Source organism: Lynx rufus, unplaced genomic scaffold (assembly GCF_022079265.1).
Source record: "Lynx rufus isolate CCGP_SWC_20201006 ecotype Redwood Valley unplaced genomic scaffold, mLynRuf1.p SCAF_3, whole genome shotgun sequence".
NCBI classification, from domain to species: Eukaryota; Metazoa; Chordata; class Mammalia; order Carnivora; family Felidae; genus Lynx; species Lynx rufus.
The window spans coordinates 176,757,802-176,774,173 of NW_025814845.1; the positions used below are offsets into that span (position 1 = coordinate 176,757,802).

General features: G+C 42.3%; 1 pseudogene; it reads left to right on the top strand.

Moving 5' to 3' along the window:
* Window positions 1–548: 548 nt before the first annotated feature.
* Window positions 549–1,410, top strand: LOC124521232 (14-3-3 protein sigma-like; annotated as a pseudogene).
* The last annotated feature ends 14,962 nt before the right edge of the window (window positions 1,411–16,372 follow it).

Consider the following 16,372-nt stretch of genomic DNA (forward strand, 5'->3'; position numbering starts at 1 on the left):
ACACACATACACTAAGGGCTGAGAAGAGAAAGGGGTCGTGAGGCTCCCACAGACTGTTGTTATCTTAAAATATTTAAAATATTGTTCTATTTTGAAATGCTAGGGTTGTTTTTTTTTTTCCAATTAAGTATGGAAGTTGCTTCCGATGAGCAATAGCATACCTTTCATGGTAGAAATTTTATAGAAAAGTGTTAAGAAGCTGATGAAAACTAAGTGTAGCCTCTGTGTCCTGGCATTCCAAACTATGACCTTGAACTGAAACAAGTTACCGTCTTCATACACCCAAGACATTAATGCACAAGCCCCTCCCCCAGGTTTAGTTACTGGAATATGGTCCCCTCCTCCCCAGCACCCACATACATCCTCATCCCATGCCTCCCAGCCAGTGTGAGGTGTCTCAAGGTGCAAAATGTATGTTCTCAGGGACAAGTCTGGTTTTGCTTATTTCTTATTTCTTGGCCTGTGGCCTTTACTGCTACTGCCCCGGGTCTGGCACTGGTCTCGAGGCAGCCAGTTAGCCTGCTGCCTGTCTGTCTGTCCCCAGAGCCATGGAGGGAGCCACTGTGATCCAGAAGGCCAAGTTGGCAGAGCAGGCCAGGGCCATGACAACATGGCAGCCTTCATGAAGAGCGCCATGGAAAAGGGGAGGAGCTATCCGGTGAAGACTGAAACCGGCTCTCAGTGGCCTGCAAGGGCATGGTGGGTGATCAGAGCGATGCCCGGAGGGATCTGCCCAGTGCTGAGCAGAAAAGCGATGAAGCGGGCTAACAAGAGAAGGGCAGGGAGGTCCAAGTGTCCTGGGAGAAGGTGGAGACCGAGCTCCAGGAGGTGTGTGACATCGTGGAGGACCTGCTGGACACCACCTCACCAAGGACACTGGTGACACTGAAAGCAGGCTCTTCCACCCAAAAATGAAGGGTGACTGCCCCACTATCTGGCAGAGGTGGCCACCAGTGACAACTAAAAACATTTCAGCATCTCTGCTCTGTGGGCCTCCCGGGAGGCCATAGACATCAGCAAGGAGATACTGCACACCAACCCCATCCACCCGAGCCTGGCCCTGAACTGTTCTGTCTTCCTCTATGAGATCTCCAACAGCCCAGAGGAGACGGTCTCACTGGCCAAGAGCACCTTGGATGAGGCCGTGGTTGACCTACACATCCTCACCAAGGACTCCTACAAAGACAGCACCTTCATCATGCAGTGGCTGCAAGACAAGCTGACGCTGGGGGCGGCCGACAACATCAGGGAAGTGGGGGTGAGGCTCTTGAGGAGCCCCACGTTGAGCTGCCCCTGCTCCCTCCCACAGAGGGGACCCGGATGGGGTGGGAGACCCCACCTGTGAACCACTTCACTGCTCACCTCCTTGACTCTCTCCTGCCCCTGTTGCTTCCAGATCTTAGGAATTGAGGAGTGTCCCACCCCTGTGGCTGAGAACTGGACTATGTGTGTGGGAGAGGCTGGAGATGAGTGTGTGTGTGTGTGTGTCCAAGAATGAGAATGTGAGGGAAAGCATGCCTGTTGCATGTGACCATGTTTCCCCCTAATAAAGTTCCCCTGTGACAAAAAAAAAAAAAAAATACAGCTCTTCTAGGCCAACCATCTCTGTCTGTAGGCTACAGGAAGATGGTTCTCCTTAATTCCCTATAGTACATCTATACATGGTATCTAGTTCACTGGAGGTCAGGCTTTTAGTAAGACTTAACAGAGGACTTGGTCACAAGCTAAGTGAAACTCACAACAGCTTGTAGAATTTTACACTATTGGCATTTTAGGCTCAGACCCAACCTCCACACCTTGGCTTGGGTGCCATACACCTTCCCATACCTCAGAGCCCAGGACCAGCTCAGTTCCCAGAAAAAAAGAACAACCTCACCTTGCCAGTCCCAAACCCACCCTTTTCCTGTCCCAGGAAGAGTGAACATTGTTTCTCCTCTTTGGGGGAACACCCACCCCTTCTTCCAGAGCATGGCAAGGCAATCACCGGAGCCATGGGCACTCTCCCGGGGGCCAGCACAGGTCACGTTAAATAACAGCTCATCCAGGCGACAACACAGGCTAGGCTGCAGGGACCCCAGGCCCGGCCATTCCTTTTCTTATTCCTTCCAGCCCCAAATGAACAGAGGTTCAGGTAAGCTTGTTTTTCCTGATGAAGCTGGTTCTTGCTCCTAATTTTTTAAAAGCAAATGTTTAGACAACAAAGTTAACATACCTCCAATGAACAAAAGTAATATTCTGGAAAGTTTTGGGGGACACCGTTTTCTGTCTTTTTATAATAGATACATCTATTCCCCATTGAATATCTGCTCACCATTGCCAAGCACCTAATAGCATCACCTGAAGCATCAGTCCCTGGATTCCTTCTCCAGAGTCCAGTGTCCCTTTGACAAGGGGCAGTCATTTGTTTTATAACTAACATGTTGAAAGGTCCTACTGAACAGTCCTCCCACCACAGGGGAGACTCCACCCCAAAGAGAGCTTCCATTCCTCAAAGTGACCGTTTTGCACATCAAAAGATGGAGCCCAGTGTCTTAGTAAGTGTTAAGATTTTCATCTTTTCAACTTTTTTACTCAATCACACAACTCTAGAGCATTCTCCTACAAAGTCCTCAACGTTTTGTGGCAGTGTTAGAAATAAGCATCCCCCACTGGGGACAAACTTAGACAACCATGGGGTAGACGGTCATCCAAAGAGTCAGGCAAGTCATCCAAAGAGTCAGGCAAGATTAAGTCGGAAAGGGTTACAAAGCATTAATGCCCTTAAGGAAGCGAATCCATTTGTGAATTTGCTAATGCCAGCAAGTCCTCTTTCCCATCACCATCCCCAAAGATAAGAGCAACAACCAACCATTGCCTTTTCATCCTTTATGGGCATAATTTTACACATGCAACTTCATTAGCTGTTTGGATAATGCGGTGGGTGCAAAAAATAAAGCCCATAAAACAACAATATAGTAGATCCCTTGAAAGTGTAGAGCAACTTAATTGTTGTTTTCAGCAAACCCAGAATGACAAAGGGGATTATAATTTAAGTTGTACTGATGGCATATGTGTTAGACAAAAGCTAGTAGTTGACTTTGGTGGTTATTATCCTCCCCTGCAGTTTAAATTACTTTCTCTCTAGGAGCAAAAGAGCAGTAAGAAAAAAAACAATTCTCACCTTATGTAAATGCAGTTCTCCAAATAGACTCGTTTTGCAGACTCTGGAACCGCTGAGGGAGATGTGGTTACACCAATCTAAAGAATCCTAGAATTTTAGAGATGTGGCCATAAATATCACAATCCAATTTCCTTGGTTCGTGCTTCCTAAGCTGACACGCATATGCCTTGGTTATGCAGGGAGACACCAGGGATGCCCCAAGGGAACTCCAAGATAAAGAGTGACAGTTATAAGTCCTAACACAAGGGAGGCACTGGGAAAATACTTGTTGGATTAATAAATCTCTGTGGTTTATCAGTTTTGCTGGTTGTTAAGTAATTTAAAACATTATTTTAATATTAAAATAAATCTGTACCAAGCATGAACATGAATGTAGGCAGATTTTAAAAAATCATCTGGGCAGTGAGGGATCCCAGGGATGGAATGCAGAAAGTAAATGTGTGACAAATTCACTGAGGGTATGTGTGCTGGGGGTGGGGCGGGGACGATGGGGGGTGGCACTGACCTTAGTAACTTTGGAAATGAGTGGCATCTGTAAGACCAAACACAAAGGAATCTGTACGTAAGCTTTGTGCTTTAGTTGATAAAGTTGTTTTCCATAGGAGTGCAGATTACCAAGAGTTACTGCTAAACATAGTGGAAATGAACAAGTAAGTGAATGGATAACCAATGATGGGAATCAGCTTTCTCACTGTCGGAAAGAGAGTTGATAGATAAGCAAAGGGAGAAGGCTAGAATGATCCCTGTGTTAGTGGATTCACATTCACATTCACATGGAAACACTGTATGAACTTATGTTTAGCTGAATATAGGTATGGATGTATCTGGATGTACTTCTGGTACATATGTATGTGCAAATATTTATAGACATGTGTACAGATAGGAGTTAGAACATGCACATATATTCCCTTGCTCTGTCAGCTGAGAGGACCTAGAAGCCAGCACACCTAGAACTCAAATCTTGGTTTCTTATAGCATTCTCCAATAAAAGGAACCAGGACTCCTTGGAGAAATGGCTGATTCTAGGACCATGGCAGGAAACACACAAGATGAACCTGGAGTATTTTATAGTGCCAGAAAGTTAAAAAAAAAAAAACAACCAAAAAACAAAAAAAATTCTAGAGGAAAAAGAAACCCCCAAACAAAACCCCACAATGATAGGGGTATGTCAAAGGGACACAGGAACCAACTGAAAGAACTCCTAATTGAAGCCAAAATTAGAACAATTTGAGCAACAAAATAAAGTAGAATTGGATTATAATCTAAAGTAAAAAGAAACAACATATCCATAAGTTTATGCTACTATAAATAAATGATTGAATAAATAAATTGGAAAAAGACAAATCTCAATAATTCCAAATAATTTCTTTTTTTCTTTTTTCTTTTTTTTATTCAAAAACACTTTTTTAATGTTCACTTATTTTTGAGAGAGAGAGAGTCAGAGCATGAGCAGGTGAGGGGCAGAGAGACAGGGAGACACAGAATCTGAAGCAGGCTCCAGGCTCTGAGCTATCAGCGCAGAGTCTGATGCGGGGCTTGAACCCATGAACCATGAGATTGTGACCTGAGCTTGGGTTGGATGCTTAACCCACTGACCCACCCAGGCGCCCCCCAAATAATTTCTGTACTCTGCCTTCACGGAGGTGGAGCTTGAGTGTCCACTTCTCAAATATGGGTTGTGCTTAAGTGACTTCCTTCCAGAGGGTATAGTATGGAAAAGAGTGGAGAAGTGTAACTTTGCGGTGGGGAAAACTGATAAACAGCACCTCAGCCTGGAGAGCAAGGTCAACAGCAACAATGATAATATTGATTAGTATGTTCTCTGGATATGATGTGATGGGAGGTGCCCTTTATCTGTGGTCTTCCTACCAGAAACCCATAACCCCAGTCTAACCATGAGGAAAACATCAGACAGACCCCAACTGAGGGAAGTTCTATTAAATATCTGACCACCAGTCCTCAAAATGATCAAAGGAAGGTCTGAGGAACTGTTAAAGTCCACAAGAGCCTAAGAAAATTTGACAACTAAATATCACAGGGTATCCTGGACAGAATCCCAGAACAGAAATGGGTATTAGGTAAAAATTAAGGAAATCTGAGTAAATTACATTATTATTAGTTAACAATAATGTATCCATATTGGTTCATTAATTATAACAAATGAACTTGCTAATGTAATGCTAATAATAAGGGAAATTGGGTACAGGGTGTATGGGAACTCTCTGTACTGTTGTTGCAAGTTTTCTCATCTAAAACTGTTCTCAAATAAAAAAATATATATATTAAAAAAAAAGTCTAAATAGGTCATGGGGTAAAAAGCCAAGTATGAGGAATCTTTAAAGAAATAGGTTGAAGTCAGGCAGAGTAAAGACTATGCCAGAACATCAGGTCCTTTCCTTTGAATCTTTGCCTCCGTTAGGGGTACCATGGTAGCAAGGTTTATGGTGTATAGAACACTACCTTAAACTTTGGACTTTACCTAAGATAACTCCAAGGAAACCCCAAGGATTTACAACTTCTTGTTTAAGGAGTAGAACAAAGACGAAGACTGGGAGTCCTCTAATGATTAACCAACATATGTACATTATCCATGTTAAAAAAGAAAAGAAAAAACTCCATTGACAAAGAATTCAATCAACCACTCATCAGTAAGACTTACTACAATAGTTTGTTTTCATAATATATGAGTATAATACATAAGGCTGATTTCTTTTTTTTTCTTTTTAATTTCTTTTTTAAATTTATATCCAAGTTAGTTAGCATATAGTGCAGCAATGATTTCAGGAGCAGATCCCTTAATGCCCCTTACCCATCCCCTCTTCCCCCTTAGCCCATTCCCCCTCCCACAACCCCTCTAGTAACTCCCTGTTTGTTCTCCATATTTAGGAGTCCCTTATGTTTTGTCCCCCTCCTTGTTTTTATATTATTTTTGCTTCCCTTCCCTTATGTTCCTCTGTTCTGGGTCTTAAAGTCCTCATATGAGTGAAGTCATATGATATTTGTCTTTCTCTGACTGACTAATTTTGCTTAGCATAATACCCTCCAGTTCCATCCACATAGTTGCAAATGGCAAAATTTCATTCTTTTTGATTGCTGAGTAATGCTCCATTGTATATATACACCATTCTTTATCCATTCATCCATCGATGGACATTTGGGCTCTTTCCATACTTTGGCTATTGTTGATAGTGCTGCTGTAAACATTGGGGTACATGTGCCCCTTTGAAACAGCATACCTGTATCCCTTGGATAAATACCTAGTAGTGCAATTGCTGGGTCATAGGGCAGTTCTATTTTTAATATTTTTAGGAACCTCCATACTGTTTTCCAGAGTGGCTGCACCAGTTTGGATTCCACTAGCAGTGCAAAAGAGATCCTCTTTCTCTGCATCCTCGCCAACATCTTTTGTTGCCTGAGTTGTTAATGTTAGCCATTCTGACCAGTGTGAGGTGGTATCTCATTGTGGTTTTGATTTGTATTTCCCTGATGATGAGTGATGTTGAGCATCTTTTCGTGTGTCAGTTGGCCATCTGGATGTCTTCTTTGGAAAAGTGTCTGTTCATGTCTTTTGCCCATTTCTTCACTGGGTTGTTTAATTTTTGGGTGTTGAGTCTGATAAGTTCTTTATAGATTTTGGATACTAACCCTTTATCTGATATGTAGTTTGCAAATATCTTCTTCCATTCCATGCCTTTTAGTTTTGCTGACTGTTTCCTTTGCTGTGCAGAAGCTTTTTATTTTGATGAGGTCCCAATAGTTCATTTTTGCTTTTGTTTCCCTTAAGGCTGTTTTCTTTGTTCACTTTTAAAACCCTTTGGAAGTTTGTAGTGACTAATATTTATGCAAATAATCCACTTGGCCTCCTGTAAGCAATCTCTCTCTTTTTGCCTGTTAACTCTTCACAAAGCTCCTACCCTGGGTAATTCTTGAGATTGAAAAATCTCATCAGTTTAGTTTATATTTAGTACTTGAAAGCCTTTTAAAAGGTATTGTGTTTATTTTTCATTACAAAAGGCCCATAGTACCTGTTAAATTATAATTTGTGTTTAAATTTATTTTTTTAATGTTTATTTTTGAGAGAGAGAGAGGTACAGCATGAGCAGGGTGAGAGCATAGAGAGAGGGAGACACAGAATCCAAAGGAGGCTCCAGGCACAGAACCCAAAGCTGGGCTTGAGCTCACACACTGCAAGATCATGACCCAAGCCAAAGTTAGATGCTTAACTGACTAAGCCACCCAGGCACCCCTATAACTTGTGTTTTAATTCTGAGTAAATCATACTTGGTTCTTAATAAAATGGCTCCTCAAACTAAATACATGTTTTACTTTGACCAATACCTTTTTAAACATTATATGTGAACTTTTGCCTCTCTCTTCTTCACTCCCTCCCTGCCTCCATCCCTTCATCCCTCCCTTCTTTCCTTCTTCCTCCCTCCCTCCCTCCCTTCCTCCCTTCATTCCTTCCTCCAAAATGCTTATTGAGCATCTAGTCTGGCCAGGATTTGCGAAAACATTTTAAATAATATATGGTTGGCATCAGGGAGCTCACAGTCTGGTAGGAGAAGCAGACAATGGAAAGATAATTAACCCTCATTGTGTGAACATTAGGTTTGAGGTGTTCAAAGGATGCTTATGATGGCCACGCAGGACGGAAGGCTGTTACTCAGAGGGCGGGCAAAGTCCTCATGGTGTGATCCCCTCTCTCACCCAACACTTGTCTCTAGCTTTCAGGGGATTACTTCCTTTGCGCTGAGGTACATCTGCTATCTGATCATTTCAATCAATTGACTAATGCATCAGATGTAATAGAATCAGCTAAGCCCTCTTTCTTATCTTGTCCCAGCTTTTCTTTGTAATACCTCCTAGAAGTAAAACACAAGGTATTTGTGATAAATCCTGGAAGGAACAGTGAAATTCTTTGTGGCCTCTGGCCCTCTCCACATTAAATATATAAAACAGAAGGTGTTTAGAAAAGTGATCAAATTTAACTGCTTAGTGTATTATTTAGCCAAATATTTGAGTAGGAAGCCAGATTTCTTCAAGAGTTTACTTAAAATGTTTGTGAAAAAAATTTTTTAATATTTCTTTAAAACTTTCTTCTCTGATAACATTGTGGTCTTCCTAAGCTGTAAGTGATTAGAAATGCCTGGTTTTTACATCAACCCAAAGTGATAAATAGCTATCAAGCCATAATCTGATAGTGCTGGTCTCATGACAGACTTGGAAAAACAATGTCCCCATTGTAATACGGCAAGGGGCAAAATGGGAGCCTGTCGGAAAGGGTCTTAGTGTCATGCTTTTGCTCCAAAATGTGCTGAATATCATGGACTCATGTCACAACACTGTGTAAGGCAGTGCCCATGTCACTACACAAAACTGTATTATGTAGACCTGATGAGGGCTACCAGCAAATCTTAACACTGACATGTGAGCTCTGAAATTATTAATCTTCCAAACATCAAACTTAGCAGCAAACTTTCTAAAGTTTTTATTCAGGAAGTGTTTTATTAAAATTTGTATTTCTTATTTAATGCAGGAAAAAGACATTTCTAAGTGTGTGCACATTAGAGGGAAAAATTATATACATGGAAATTATACATGCCTCACTGGGCGCTGTCTCGTGTGAAATCAGATCCCGCAGAAACTGTGTTAACATGAATTTTAATCGAAGATGTTTATGAAACCACCAGACATCTGAACTCTCTTTTCTGGAGCCAAAGATTTCTGGAAAGAAGCTGTTACTTATACTTAGTATCATACCTTGAATAAATCGTGGGTGTGAGCGTGCGTGTAGTTTTGATTTGTCAACAATAGTTTCGCTAAATAAGGAAAGTCCTAAGGGCAGTTCTTTGATTAAATGCACCACTGGTAGATCTTATGTCTCATCTAGTCCAGATAAAGGGAATTCCGGGGCGCCGGGGTGGCTCAGTCCGTTAAGCGTTTGACTCTTGGGTTGGAGCCCTGCATCAGGCTCTGAACTATTGCATGGGCTCACATGCTCTTTATCAATCTCTCTCTTAAAAATTAATAAATAAACTTTAAAAAATGGGGCGGGGGAGGGGATTCCGTGGTGATAGCTACAACCGGCACCACCCAGGGCGAGCCTACCCTGCAAGGCATGTAGAGGAAAAAAGCTGCCTATGTGTTTTCTACCACAAGGCACTGTTTCCGGAAGGCACGGACAGAGAAGTTAGAGCTTAACTGAGGTCAGAGGTCAGAAGGCATTTTGTCAATTTCAAAGATGGCTTCGTCGATCTTCCCCTGGTAGCGTCCACACTGTGGCAGCAGGCAGTGGGGTGAAGCAGGAGCTCGCTCAAAGGTAAGGGTCTCCAAAACAAATGAGGTGGTGCATCCTTCGGTCCAGACTCTTCCCTGCCCTTCCATGTGGTTTCACTTTCTTGGGAACAGCTATTACTCATTCTATGAGATCCTGATCAGATACCATCTCTGCTGGGAAATATCCCTTGTGCCGTAATAGCTAGCTCTTCCCATCCCCCTCCCCGTTCCTATGACGTCTTACAGCAGGCACCACCCTTGGGCACCCCCCCCCCCACCTTCTTTATGGTGTCATTACTCTAGCGGTACGTGACTAACCTCATCACTGCCTGGACATTTGTCCAGGAAACAAATCTACAGAGCACGTGAAAACAGTGATAATGAGGGGTGATGGAAAATTGTTGGAGAGGAGAAGGAGGTGCAATACTGAATGCAACCTGCTGTGAGATCATCAGTGTGGATTCCGCACAAAAGGAAAAGGCCAAGGCAAATATAGTCTCAGATTGGAACAGAAGAGTCATAGAATGAAGACAGGGCTAACTCTGGTCTCTTGGAAGCAATGGAAGAATGGCAAACCACAAAAACCTCTCAACTGGTGTGCCTGAAATGTGTGTGCATACAGTGTGTGGATGTGTATCTATGCATACAGCATAAACACTGTTATGTAAACAAGGATACCAGCCACACTAGACGTGTTTCTTGTGCTTTGGAGAGTAATTTTCTTGGCATGCCATGACTTGCGCTAATTCAAGAGATAATCCCAGAAGAATCACTGACTTCTTAGTTCCCAAACCCAGATAATGTTCCAAGTTTTTTTTTAATGACAGTTTAAAACTTTATTAAGAGAATCTTAATAGTAAAGTAGCTAACATAAGAACATTTTGCAGAGTTTCAGCTTGTCTTTGTTTAAAACTGGATTGCCCTTTTCCTGAGTAATTCGGTTAAACTGTCTCAAGTTTTAAAGTAATTATTTGTGTCCTTCTCTTAAAGGTGGTTGGGCCATATGACTAATTCCCAAACTAGTAAAAAATGAGATCCTTGAGAAGTCTGTTACTCATGATACTGGCATTCATAATAGATCCAGAAGGATACTAGTGCAGAAGGACTGATGTATAACTCTTTGGGTTTTAAAATGCCTGTTCTGCATTTTTTTGGGGAGCAATAATATATAGCAGGTAAATGATTTTGTTCTGGATCAGACTTGGACTTGCATTTTTGCGCTACCCCTAACTACCTGTGTATGTTACTTTACCTTCTAAGCTTTTATTTCCTTATCAATAATACAAGTTAACAATGGTACTTATTTCATTGGTTGTTGCTAGGATGAAATAAAATAATACGTGTCAAGCACAGAGCACCACTGCTCAATAATGTTATCTAGTTCATGCCTTTACATTGTCCTACAAAAGGCCACAATCACCAGCAAGAAAGCCAAACACTGCCTAGCCTGCCTGCCTGTGAACTATGAGTGGAGTTGCACTCCACAGGGTGATCCCAACGATTGTAAAGTTCAGCTCTCTAGAATTTCTGCTCCCTGACGGTCTCTTTCAGGGTCTCACGAGGTTCAAGAGATAGATTCAATAGCACCTTGGCTACTTAATAATAATCACTTTTAAAAATAAAAATTCAGGTAACTTCCTTTAAGCAGATCCTTTAAGAGGAAAGGAAACTGACACCATCTTACATGTTTTTAAACCAATTTAATTTTGTCATTCCCGCGTGCTTACTCACATTTTAGTTCTCCTCCTGGTAACAAGCTCCCTTGTCTTTGATTTTCCAGTGATCGGCACATTGCTGGCATGCACCAAGCCCTTACTAAAAATTTTTTTGAAGAAATATTGACAGCTGGATGGAATGAGCTGAGGAACCAATATAAGATAAACATATATGCCCATGACTCTCAGGGTATTTTCTTGGGACCATGATTTCCTGCCCTTCTATCCAGACCCTTCCAGGGATAAGACTATTCCCAAGGCAGAGAATCATTTTCTCTAGTTTCTTTTCATTGAGGAATTAAAGTCGATGTAGATCTCATTCGGTACACTCAGTTGAGCGAGGACTATAACTAGATTCTTCTATCACCCAACTGAAATTTTGTTTCATGCCCCATTGTTGTGTCTAGGACACTGTGGAGTCTGGGACATTGCCCATCTGGGCCGGCATCCCGGAGAGGCCCTTGTCATCAGGCACACCGGTGTCCTCACTGGTACCTGAAAAGTTCCTTCCAATGCAATGCTCCTTCTGCTCTGTCCCAGAATTGGCTGCGTCCTCAGTCTTCCACTGTTTTCCCTTCCTTGAGGCAGTAGACAGAAATGTCCTTAGGTGATTTATGAAGGAAGGACAAGGCAGGTACATAGAAATGTGTAAACGCACCAACAAAACTACTTGATATTTCAAAATTACTCTGCCACATAGATCGTTCAAATTAAGATGAATTGGACAAGGGGAGCACATACCCGTGTGCAAATAGCCTGCCTGGCTCCCAGGTACAGGATTGTCGCCGAAGGGGAGGAGACATTGGTAAATAGACTGGGCTTGTATAAGAAGCAAACAAAACAACAAAGTGATGCATTTAGAGCTATCCAAAAATAGAAATAGCTGCTTCAGTAGCCATTGGGTTCCTGGACAGAAAATATTTAGCTGAGGCTCAGTGCTCGTTTAAGCGGATGCTAGGGAAGAGATTAACGGCTTGAGAGAGGGTTGGAATAAATTGTCTAATATTTTCCCAACTGTGGAAGTTTTGTGATTCTTTAGGAGTTTTTGTGCATGTGTGCACATGTGTGCGTGTATATGGGCATGTGTGTCTTGCTTTCAGTTTGATGTTGTGGTGACAAGTCCCCCAAGGTCTGTGCTATTGCCTTATTGTGTGACCTCAGGTGACATTCTTCACCTCTCTGCCTGTTTCTTTACCTATAAAATTGGGATAATAATGTTCACTGTGTGTTTGTTTGGTGGATTGAATTTAGGTAAAACTCTGCATTGTAAGTACTTGATAACAAGTAGATAAATCTTGATAGAAAGGCTCACCTAGAAATAACTGTTCGGTCATCCCAAAACTTGTGAACACTGCCATATTCAAGGCTTCTAGAAACAGTACATTTCTTTGCAAACCTGGGCCAATTTTTAAAGAAGTGCCACTCGGACTCAGATATTAATTATAATGATGATTGCAGCTGGGTTCCCAGAGCCCTTGTGCCTTCACATTTCCACAAGGGGGGTAGACTTGCCTCCCAGATGAGGAAACTGAACCCAGCTGATGATTGACAGAGCCCTCATTTGAGGTCAGATAATTGGCTCCAGAGCCTCTGTCATCAACCACTGCACTCAATCTGCCACTGACTTGTGGCGTGTGTTAGTCAAGGTTCTCCAGAGAAACAGAACCAACAGGGTGTGTGTGTGTGTGTGTGTGTGTGTGTGTGTGTGTGTGTGTGTGGAAAGAGAAGGGGTTGGGAGAGAGAGAGATTTTAAAGAATTGGCCCCTGTAATTGTGGAAGTATGATAAATCGAAAATCTGCATGGCAGGCTGGAGACTCAGGGGCAAAGTTGCAGTTCAAATCCAGAGGCAGTCGGCTGGCAGAATTTCTTCTTGTTCCTGAGGTCAAGACTGTGTTCTATTCAGGCCTCAACTGACTGGACGGGGCCCACCGGCATTATGGAAGTAATACACTCTACTCACAGTCCACAAATTTAAATGTTAATCTCATTCAAAAAATATTTTCAGCAGAAACATCCCGAATAATGTTTGACCGAATATCTGGGTAACCCATGGCCCAGCCAAGTTGACACATGAAATTAACCGCCACATTGTGGTTCTCCACAAAAATTCTTTCTACTTCCTCCCTAGTTTCCCCTGTCCTGGCAATCAGGTTGATTCTGGCAAGCGGGTTGATTCTGAAAACAACTTTTGAGATTCTAAGATAAAAAGTGCTGTATTAAGACCTAAGTTTTCTACTTCCTTCTTCTCCACTCCCTAACCTCTTTTTCTCTCCTCCCCCCGCCCCCCCCTTTCTGGGAAAAGAAGGAGGTTAGAGAGAGAGGGAAGTTTCAACAGGGATAGTTTTGCAACACGATACCACAATACCACGGCATGTTGTAACACTATGATGCCTGAGGCGAATGAATCTAAAACACAAATTCCATTTTAAGTGCATTCGATATATGATAAATCAGCATTTAACACATCTTGGCAATTTGATGTCTTTATAGGTACTGCTCTTCTTCCTTCTCAGGTATGAAATTTTCAATATGTAACAGAGTTTGAAGAATTAAAGTTGAGCCCCTAGTTTCCTATGGAGGAACTTGACAATCCATTCACATACAATTATTGACATCATGGCCTTATTGCAAAAGGGACTGCTGGACCTTGGGCAGCTATAATGGCTGCCTTCTCAGTCCCTTTGGCCAGCAGTACATTTGCCTGTTCAGATAGGGATAAGAGGTAGTGCTCTGCTCTCCAAGTGGAAAGTCATAGGCCTTGAATGGCAAGTACAGAAAGAAGGCTGCCTGTTGAAACATCTGTGACAAGTTCCCATGGCCAGCCTGCCCTGGTTATGATCATATTATGGAACAAATGCTTCAGCTGAAAAGGCAAAAGATAATTTCTTTTTTAAAAATTTTTCTTTTAATGTTTAATTTTTGAGAGAGAGGGAGAGAGAGAGAGAGAGAGAGACAGAGCATGAGCAGCAGAGGGGCAGAGAGAGAGGGAGACACAGAATCCGAGGCGGACTCCAGGCTCCAGCTGTCAGGACAGAGCCTGCCGTTGGGTAGAACTCACAAACCATGAGATCATGCATGACCTGAGCTGAAGTTAGCTGCTTAACCAACTGAGCCACCCAGGCACCCTAAAAGATAATTTCTTAGTATCAAATCAAACCGAAAGTAAAGTTGCTAATTGTTACATGAGTAAGTTATGGTAAGTTACTAAAAAACAATATTGACCTAACTTGCAAAAAAAAAAAAAAAACACCTTTTGAAATCAATTTCCATTCAAAATCACCAAAATGCACAAACTAATCAAATATCCATCTCCTGGTGGATGGGTAAACAAATTTTCGAATATCCATGTCATGGAATACTACTTAGAAGTAAAAAAAAAAAAACAAACAAACAAACAAATTACTACTACATGGAGCTACACGGATATATCTCAAAAGCCTTACACTAAGTGAAAGAAGCCAGACACAAAATGTTACGTGGTGTATGATTCTCCTAATATGATATTCCAGAGAAGGCAAAACTAGAGGGACAGATGAGTGATTGCCAGGGGCTAGAGATGGCAGGAAGGGGTTGACTCCAAAGGGGTATGAGGAAACTTTTTGGGGTGATGAAAGTATTCTGTATGCTGATTGTGGTGGTGGTCACAAGACTGCAGGTGTTTGCCAAGATTCATAGATCTGCAATACCTAAAAAGGGTGAATTTACTATATAGAAATTACGCCTCACTAAATGTGACTTCCGAGAAAGAGGTGTATGATCGTGCAAGTGTCCGGAGAGAGAGAAAGACCACGATTCCTGGAAAATGAAGAAGGGCAATTCTGAAAGCCTTACTGACCCTGCATGCTCTCCCAGACCTCAGGTGAGCAGAAAGGAGAAGGAAGGGAAGCAGCAGAGGGCAAGCCCTGTTCTCCACCCAATTCTCAATACTTCTGCCGAGTTTGCCAGTGCCTGGGTTTATTTATCAAACCCTCTCCCTATCTATTTGAAGGTTGAAAACATCAAGTCAGTGTTAACCTTGCTGCACGAAGATGCTGCAGGCATGGTCCCCCAGGAAGAGGAGCCTCATTCTCATTCTGGCTTCAGAAGGGCACTAAAAGCATGTCAACCGAGTGAGTTTGGTTGCCCTCTTTCTATGCCTGGACTGCAACTCAAGAAGGTAGAGTGGAGAGGCAAATAATAAATTAAATAAAATGAATGAATGAATGAATGAATGAATAAATAAGGCATGTTTCTCATTTGCCTTGAAAAGCTACAAAAGTCAGGGGCGCTGCTCCTAAGTTAGCAAAGGAGCTTCGGGGACAGCGATGTGTCACTTTAAGTGCCAGCCCAAGTTACAATTGGATTACAAGGCAGGCACTGTTAGCAGAAACAGTATGGTTAAATCCCAGTTACTGTAAGAAGGTGAAGGGAAGTGAAATAAGAGGTTTGACCGGTGGGAAGGGGGCGTCGAAAGAAATATAAGAGCATCTAGGTCTTTCCGATGGAAGGGAACACCTCAAATTGCATCACCGGTAGCTCGAGCTACTGAATTACCTCCGGAATATAATTTAAACATTTCCTTTCCCGGTGCCAAGCATGCCCCTCATTGGCTCGGAGTTTTGCATCTGCTTTTTTCTCTGCAAAATGGGGTCTTCCCACAGGGGAATGTGTCTAAGTCATTCGAGCAGCTCTGACCTACTGTTGCCTTCATCGTGAGTGTAGTCTGTACTTTGCTTTGAGGTCCTGGGAACAATACCATTCATCATGATCACCAAGCTGTTTATCACCCCAGTCTGTACTTTGTGTAAGTGGTAAATTACTGCCTTTTCTAAGCGGTGTGCTCTTTTCTTCCTTCAAATGAGACCAGCTACCTGAGTGAATGGGACAGTGAGCGTGTGAGCACTGTGTGAGGCACTGAGGGAGAGGTAGGGAGAGGATTCCTTTTACAGAGGAATCCATTACAGCCAGTAAGAGTGCTATTGTTACCAGATAAACCTAACTTCCAAGGCACAATCTGCTTGTCCTGTCTCTCTCTCCTCTGCTGTTTCCCTATAACCTAGCTCTACACTAATGTCTTCTGACCCCCACCAGCAACCTTCCGAGTAGAGAACTATAAGGTGAAAAAGAATATATATTCTTCATAATGTCTGGAACTTAACTTTCTATGTTCATGCTATGCTAGGTGCTTTCTATGTGTTCTTTCATTTACTATTAATCACATCCCACAAGGAAGGTACTATC